An 8,742-nucleotide genomic window follows, 5' to 3' on the forward strand; every position below is an offset into this window, starting at 1 on the left:
TCCTCTACTCGTTTTTGGCTGTCAATTTTTTTCTACACTTTTAGGAGTATTTTGTGCAAGAAATTGCATTAAAATCTTGTGCCTAAGGAAAATTGAATTTTTTTGGGAACTTTTTTATGTTTTTGGATTTTTGGGTTGGATGACTTTTTGGTGGTAATAGGTGTCTTCCTCTACTCGTTTTTGGCTGTCAATTTTTTTCTACACTTTTAGGAGTATTTTGTGCAAGAAATTGCATTAAAATCTTGTGCCTAAGGAAAATTGAATTTTTTTGGGAACTTTTTTATGTTTTTGGATTTTTGGGTTGGATGACTTTTTGGTGGTAATAGGTGTCTTCCTCTACTCGTTTTTGGCTGTCAATTTTTTTCTACACTTTTAGGAGTATTTTGTGCAAGAAATTGCATTAAAATCTTGTGCCTAAGGAAAATTGAATTTTTTTGGAACTTTTTTATGTTTTTGGATTTTTGGGTTGGATGACTTTTTGGTGGTAATAGGTGTCTTCCTCTACTCGTTTTTGGCTGTCAATTTTTTTCTACACTTTTAGGAGTATTTTGTGCAAGAAATTGCATTAAAATCTTGTGCCTAAGGAAAATTGAATTTTTTTGGGAACTTTTTTATGTTTTTGGATTTTTGGGTTGGATGACTTTTTGGTGGTAATAGGTGTCTTCCTCTACTCGTTTTTGGCTGTCAATTTTTTTCTACACTTTTAGGAGTATTTTGTGCAAGAAATTGCATTAAAATCTTGTGCCTAAGGAAAATTGAATTTTTTTGGGAACTTTTTTATGTTTTTGGATTTTTGGGTTGGATGACTTTTTGGTGGTAATAGGTGTCTTCCTCTACTCGTTTTTGGCTGTCAATTTTTTTCTACACTTTTAGGAGTATTTTGTGCAAGAAATTGCATTAAAATCTTGTGCCTAAGGAAAATTGAATTTTTTTGGGAACTTTTTTATGTTTTTGGATTTTTGGGTTGGATGACTTTTTGGTGGTAATAGGTGTCTTCCTCTACTCGTTTTTGGCTGTCAATTTTTTTCTACACTTTTAGGAGTATTTTGTGCAAGAAATTTCATTAAAATCTTGTGCCTAAGGAAAATTGAATTTTTTTGGGAACTTTTTTATGTTTTTGGATTTTTGGGTTGGATGACTTTTTGGTGGTAATAGGTGTCTTCCTCTACTCGTTTTTGGCTGTCAATTTTTTTCTACACTTTTAGGAGTATTTTGTGCAAGAAATTGCATTAAAATCTTGTGCCTAAGGAAAATTGAATTTTTTTGGGAACTTTTTTATGTTTTTGGATTTTTGGGTTGGATGACTTTTTGGTGGTAATAGGTGTCTTCCTCTACTCGTTTTTGGCTGTCAATTTTTTTCTACACTTTTAGGAGTATTTTGTGCAAGAAATTGCATTAAAATCTTGTGCCTAAGGAAAATTGAATTTTTTTGGGAACTTTTTTATGTTTTTGGATTTTTGGGTTGGATGACTTTTTGGTGGTAATAGGTGTCTTCCTCTACTCGTTTTTGGCTGTCAATTTTTTTCTACACTTTTAGGAGTATTTTGTGCAAGAAATTGCATTAAAATCTTGTGCCTAAGGAAAATTGAATTTTTTTTGGAACTTTTTTATGTTTTTGGATTTTTGGGTTGGATGACTTTTTGGTGGTAATAGGTGTCTTCCTCTACTCGTTTTTGGCTGTCAATTTTTTTCTACACTTTTAGGAGTATTTTGTGCAAGAAATTGCATTAAAATCTTGTGCCTAAGGAAAATTGAATTTTTTTGGGAACTTTTTTATGTTTTTGGATTTTTGGGTTGGATGACTTTTTGGTGGTAATAGGTGTCTTCCTCTACTCGTTTTTGGCTGTCAATTTTTTTCTACACTTTTAGGAGTATTTTGTGCAAGAAATTGCATTAAAATCTTGTGCCTAAGGAAAATTGAATTTTTTTTGGAACTTTTTTATGTTTTTGGATTTTTGGGTTGGATGACTTTTTGGTGGTAATAGGTGTCTTCCTCTACTCGTTTTTGGCTGTCAATTTTTTTCTACACTTTTAGGAGTATTTTGTGCAAGAAATTGCATTAAAATCTTGTGCCTAAGGAAAATTGAATTTTTTTTGGAACTTTTTTATGTTTTTGGATTTTTGGGTTGGATGACTTTTTGGTGGTAATAGGTGTCTTCCTCTACTCGTTTTTGGCTGTCAATTTTTTTCTACACTTTTAGGAGTATTTTGTGCAAGAAATTGCATTAAAATCTTGTGCCTAAGGAAAATTGAATTTTTTTTGGAACTTTTTTATGTTTTTGGATTTTTGGGTTGGATGACTTTTTGGTGGTAATAAGTGTCTTCCTCTACTCGTTTTTGGCTGTCAATTTTTTTCTACACTTTTAGGAGTATTTTGTGCAAGAAATTGCATTAAAATCTTGTGCCTAAGGAAAATTGAATTTTTTTTGGAACTTTTTTATGTTTTTGGATTTTTGGGTTGGATGACTTTTTGGTGGTAATAGGTGTCTTCCTCTGCTCGTTTTTGGCTGTCAATTTTTTTCTACACTTTTAGGAGTATTTTGTGCAAGAAATTGCATTAAAATCTTGTGCCTAAGGAAAATTGAATTTTTTTGGGAACTTTTTTATGTTTTTGGATTTTTGGGTTGGACGACTTTTTGGTGGTAATAGGTGTCTTCCTCTACTCGTTTTTGGCTGTCAATTTTTTTCTACACTTTTAGGAGTATTTTGTGCAAGAAATTGCATTAAAATCTTGTGCCTAAGGAAAATTGAATTTTTTTTGGAACTTTTTTATGTTTTTGGATTTTTGGGTTGGATGACTTTTTGGTGGTAATAGGTGTCTTCCTCTACTCGTTTTTGGCTGTCAATTTTTTTCTACACTTTTAGGAGTATTTTGTGCAAGAAATTGCATTAAAATCTTGTGCCTAAGGAAAATTGAATTTTTTTGGGAACTTTTTTATGTTTTTGGATTTTTGGGTTGGATGACTTTTTGGTGGTAATAGGTGTCTTCCTCTACTCGTTTTTGGCTGTCAATTTTTTTCTACACTTTTAGGAGTATTTTGTGCAAGAAATTGCATTAAAATCTTGTGCCTAAGGAAAATTGAATTTTTTTGGGAACTTTTTTATGTTTTTGGATTTTTGGGTTGGATGACTTTTTGGTGGTAATAGGTGTCTTCCTCTACTCGTTTTTGGCTGTCAATTTTTTTCTACACTTTTAGGAGTATTTTGTGCAAGAAATTGCATTAAAATCTTGTGCCTAAGGAAAATTGAATTTTTTTTGGAACTTTTTTATGTTTTTGGATTTTTGGGTTGGATGACTTTTTGGTGGTAATAGGTGTCTTCCTCTACTCGTTTTTGGCTGTCAATTTTTTTCTACACTTTTAGGAGTATTTTGTGCAAGAAATTGCATTAAAATCTTGTGCCTAAGGAAAATTGAATTTTTTTGGGAACTTTTTTATGTTTTTGGATTTTTGGGTTGGATGACTTTTTGGTGGTAATAGGTGTCTTCCTCTACTCGTTTTTGGCTGTCAATTTTTTTCTACACTTTTAGGAGTATTTTGTGCAAGAAATTGCATTAAAATCTTGTGCCTAAGGAAAATTGAATTTTTTTGGGAACTTTTTTATGTTTTTGGATTTTTGGGTTGGATGACTTTTTGGTGGTAATAGGTGTCTTCCTCTACTCGTTTTTGGCTGTCAATTTTTTTCTACACTTTTAGGAGTATTTTGTGCAAGAAATTGCATTAAAATCTTGTGCCTAAGGAAAATTGAATTTTTTTGGGAACTTTTTTATGTTTTTGGATTTTTGGGTTGGATGACTTTTTGGTGGTAATAGGTGTCTTCCTCTACTCGTTTTTGGCTGTCAATTTTTTTCTACACTTTTAGGAGTATTTTGTGCAAGAAATTGCATTAAAATCTTGTGCCTAAGGAAAATTGAATTTTTTTTGGAACTTTTTTATGTTTTTGGATTTTTGGGTTGGATGACTTTTTGGTGGTAATAGGTGTCTTCCTCTACTCGTTTTTGGCTGTCAATTTTTTTCTACACTTTTAGGAGTATTTTGTGCAAGAAATTGCATTAAAATCTTGTGCCTAAGGAAAATTGAATTTTTTTTGGAACTTTTTTATGTTTTTGGATTTTTGGGTTGGATGACTTTTTGGTGGTAATAGGTGTCTTCCTCTACTCGTTTTTGGCTGTCAATTTTTTTCTACACTTTTAGGAGTATTTTGTGCAAGAAATTGCATTAAAATCTTGTGCCTAAGGAAAATTGAATTTTTTTGGGAACTTTTTTATGTTTTTGGATTTTTGGGTTGGATGACTTTTTGGTGGTAATAGGTGTCTTCCTCTACTCGTTTTTGGCTGTCAATTTTTTTCTACACTTTTAGGAGTATTTTGTGCAAGAAATTGCATTAAAATCTTGTGCCTAAGGAAAATTGAATTTTTTTTGGAACTTTTTTATGTTTTTGGATTTTTGGGTTGGATGACTTTTTGGTGGTAATAGGTGTCTTCCTCTACTCGTTTTTGGCTGTCAATTTTTTTCTACACTTTTAGGAGTATTTTGTGCAAGAAATTGCATTAAAATCTTGTGCCTAAGGAAAATTGAATTTTTTTGGGAACTTTTTTATGTTTTTGGATTTTTGGGTTGGATGACTTTTTGGTGGTAATAGGTGTCTTCCTCTACTCGTTTTTGGCTGTCAATTTTTTTCTACACTTTTAGGAGTATTTTGTGCAAGAAATTGCATTAAAATCTTGTGCCTAAGGAAAATTGAATTTTTTTGGGAACTTTTTTATGTTTTTGGATTTTTGGGTTGGATGACTTTTTGGTGGTAATAGGTGTCTTCCTCTACTCGTTTTTGGCTGTCAATTTTTTTCTACACTTTTAGGAGTATTTTGTGCAAGAAATTGCATTAAAATCTTGTGCCTAAGGAAAATTGAATTTTTTTGGGAACTTTTTTATGTTTTTGGATTTTTGGGTTGGATGACTTTTTGGTGGTAATAGGTGTCTTCCTCTACTCGTTTTTGGCTGTCAATTTTTTTCTACACTTTTAGGAGTATTTTGTGCAAGAAATTTCATTAAAATCTTGTGCCTAAGGAAAATTGAATTTTTTTGGGAACTTTTTTATGTTTTTGGATTTTTGGGTTGGATGACTTTTTGGTGGTAATAGGTGTCTTCCTCTACTCGTTTTTGGCTGTCAATTTTTTTCTACACTTTTAGGAGTATTTTGTGCAAGAAATTGCATTAAAATCTTGTGCCTAAGGAAAATTGAATTTTTTTGGGAACTTTTTTATGTTTTTGGATTTTTGGGTTGGATGACTTTTTGGTGGTAATAGGTGTCTTCCTCTACTCGTTTTTGGCTGTCAATTTTTTTCTACACTTTTAGGAGTATTTTGTGCAAGAAATTGCATTAAAATCTTGTGCCTAAGGAAAATTGAATTTTTTTGGGAACTTTTTTATGTTTTTGGATTTTTGGGTTGGATGACTTTTTGGTGGTAATAGGTGTCTTCCTCTACTCGTTTTTGGCTGTCAATTTTTTTCTACACTTTTAGGAGTATTTTGTGCAAGAAATTGCATTAAAATCTTGTGCCTAAGGAAAATTGAATTTTTTTGGGAACTTTTTTATGTTTTTGGATTTTTGGGTTGGATGACTTTTTGGTAGTAATAGGTGTCTTCCTCTACTCGTTTTTGGCTGTCAATTTTTTTCTACACTTTTAGGAGTATTTTGTGCAAGAAATTGCATTAAAATCTTGTGCCTAAGGAAAATTGAATTTTTTTGGGAACTTTTTTATGTTTTTGGATTTTTGGGTTGGATGACTTTTTGGTGGTAATAGGTGTCTTCCTCTACTCGTTTTTGGCTGTCAATTTTTTTCTACACTTTTAGGAGTATTTTGTGCAAGAAATTGCATTAAAATCTTGTGCCTAAGGAAAATTGAATTTTTTTGGGAACTTTTTTATGTTTTTGGATTTTTGGGTTGGATGACTTTTTGGTGGTAATAGGTGTCTTCCTCTACTCGTTTTTGGCTGTCAATTTTTTTCTACACTTTTAGGAGTATTTTGTGCAAGAAATTGCATTAAAATCTTGTGCCTAAGGAAAATTGAATTTTTTTTGGAACTTTTTTATGTTTTTGGATTTTTGGGTTGGATGACTTTTTGGTGGTAATAAGTGTCTTCCTCTACTCGTTTTTGGCTGTCAATTTTTTTCTACACTTTTAGGAGTATTTTGTGCAAGAAATTGCATTAAAATCTTGTGCCTAAGGAAAATTGAATTTTTTTTGGAACTTTTTTATGTTTTTGGATTTTTGGGTTGGATGACTTTTTGGTGGTAATAGGTGTCTTCCTCTGCTCGTTTTTGGCTGTCAATTTTTTTCTACACTTTTAGGAGTATTTTGTGCAAGAAATTGCATTAAAATCTTGTGCCTAAGGAAAATTGAATTTTTTTGGGAACTTTTTTATGTTTTTGGATTTTTGGGTTGGACGACTTTTTGGTGGTAATAGGTGTCTTCCTCTACTCGTTTTTGGCTGTCAATTTTTTTCTACACTTTTAGGAGTATTTTGTGCAAGAAATTGCATTAAAATCTTGTGCCTAAGGAAAATTGAATTTTTTTGGGAACTTTTTTATGTTTTTGGATTTTTGGGTTGGATGACTTTTTGGTGGTAATAGGTGTCTTCCTCTACTCGTTTTTGGCTGTCAATTTTTTTCTACACTTTTAGGAGTATTTTGTGCAAGAAATTGCATTAAAATCTTGTGCCTAAGGAAAATTGAATTTTTTTGGGAACTTTTTTATGTTTTTGGATTTTTGGGTTGGATGACTTTTTGGTGGTAATAGGTGTCTTCCTCTACTCGTTTTTGGCTGTCAATTTTTTTCTACACTTTTAGGAGTATTTTGTGCAAGAAATTGCATTAAAATCTTGTGCCTAAGGAAAATTGAATTTTTTTGGGAACTTTTTTATGTTTTTGGATTTTTGGGTTGGATGACTTTTTGGTGGTAATAGGTGTCTTCCTCTACTCGTTTTTGGCTGTCAATTTTTTTCTACACTTTTAGGAGTATTTTGTGCAAGAAATTGCATTAAAATCTTGTGCCTAAGGAAAATTGAATTTTTTTGGAACTTTTTTATGTTTTTGGATTTTTGGGTTGGATGACTTTTTGGTGGTAATAGGTGTCTTCCTCTACTCGTTTTTGGCTGTCAATTTTTTTCTACACTTTTAGGAGTATTTTGTGCAAGAAATTGCATTAAAATCTTGTGCCTAAGGAAAATTGAATTTTTTTGGGAACTTTTTTATGTTTTTGGATTTTTGGGTTGGATGACTTTTTGGTGGTAATAGGTGTCTTCCTCTACTCGTTTTTGGCTGTCAATTTTTTTCTACACTTTTAGGAGTATTTTGTGCAAGAAATTGCATTAAAATCTTGTGCCTAAGGAAAATTGAATTTTTTTTGGAACTTTTTTATGTTTTTGGATTTTTGGGTTGGATGACTTTTTGGTGGTAATAGGTGTCTTCCTCTACTCGTTTTTGGCTGTCAATTTTTTTCTACACTTTTCGGTGTATTTTGTGCAAGAAATTGCAATGAAAAAGTCTGTCTATGAAAAAATGGATTTTTTTGTCAATTTTTCTATGACGGGGGTTGATTTAAGAGTGGTAATCCCCCTCTACAAAACTTTCTTTTATTTTGAACGCTTTTCAATCGAAGCTGAAAATTAATAAATAATTAATTGATTAATTATTTAATTATTATAATAAATGTATTTATGAATATTTATTTGGAGCAACCATTAAATTGGAAATTTATATGGGCCAATCGATTAATTGAAACTAGATATATTAATGGAAATTACCATATTTGGAACAATCATTAATTAAGTACACTTGTATATATTTTAGGAATAGATTTTGCGACATTATCATCAAACATGAATATGGAAATAAAATTTCTATTTTGAAAATAACACGAATTTTTTAAAAGTCACAATTTTAAGGCGATCTAAAATAAAACGACAAATGATTTATTATTAAAAAAAATATATTTCACCTTATAACGAAAGCGTGAAAATTAAGATTAAAACAAGGTCATTTGTTTCTAAAAAAACCAGTGCACCATTTTATAATTTTCAATGGAGGTCTTGAGAGTTTGGAAGCTTCGTATATATCTAGGTCTCTGGGTCAACCCTTTTATTGATTCGACCCCACTAGCGAAAATTATTCTCAGGATTTGTTAGCCGCTTCATACATACACAAAGTCGCGTTCTTGTTTTTGCATTGAATTTTCAAATTCAAAAAAAAAAAACACATTTTTCAATAAATGTGTGTTGCGGAAATGCTACAGAATTTTTATGATGAAACTTTCCGCGGATTATATATATATATATATATATATATATATACTTTACGGATTAAATGCATTTTTAGAGATAAATCTTTGTTGAGAGCAACCCGCGAGATAGAAAAGGTGACCTCTTTATTTTCAGATATAAGTGGTGACACATATTTGGGTGAAAAGGGAAGGGTCGTTGTGAGTTTTCGGTAAAGAGGAGAGAGGGGGAAGGTACAATAGATTCTGCTATAATGATCTACTAGGCGCCACTTGGGTCAGTAGGTCAAATTTATAATGAAATCATCCGGGAATCAATTTTCTTTTTTTTTTAAATCTTATTTTTTTGTTTCTTAATATTTACTAAATAATTCATTTTAAAAATTAACTTTAAAATGTAATCTGAAAAAATTAATTATAATTTGGTATAATATTAAATAAAAAGATAAATAATCGATTTAAAA

At 31.1% G+C, this 8,742-nt stretch overlaps 1 long non-coding RNA gene across 4 annotated transcripts; it reads left to right on the forward strand.

Annotated features, from left to right (window-relative positions):
* The first annotated feature begins 424 nt into the window (after nt 1-424).
* Nucleotides 425-7,072, forward strand: LOC127282906 (uncharacterized). Of its 4 annotated transcripts, XR_007843264.1 has the most exons (5): nt 425-989; nt 2,152-2,483; nt 2,650-3,977; nt 5,638-6,301; nt 6,468-7,072. It is a non-coding gene; the product is annotated as an uncharacterized LOC127282906 (long non-coding RNA). The 4 variants fall into 4 exon arrangements; XR_007843265.1 differs by lacking the exon at nt 2,152-2,483; XR_007843267.1 differs by lacking the exon at nt 2,152-2,483 and having other exon boundaries at nt 2,816-3,977.
* Nucleotides 7,073-8,742: the final 1,670 nt, after the last annotated feature.

This window comes from Leptopilina boulardi, unplaced genomic scaffold (genome assembly GCF_019393585.1).
Source record: "Leptopilina boulardi isolate dan_hultmark-lab unplaced genomic scaffold, ZJU_Lbou_2.1 LbouV2_302, whole genome shotgun sequence".
NCBI lineage: Eukaryota > Metazoa > Arthropoda > Insecta > Hymenoptera > Figitidae > Leptopilina > Leptopilina boulardi.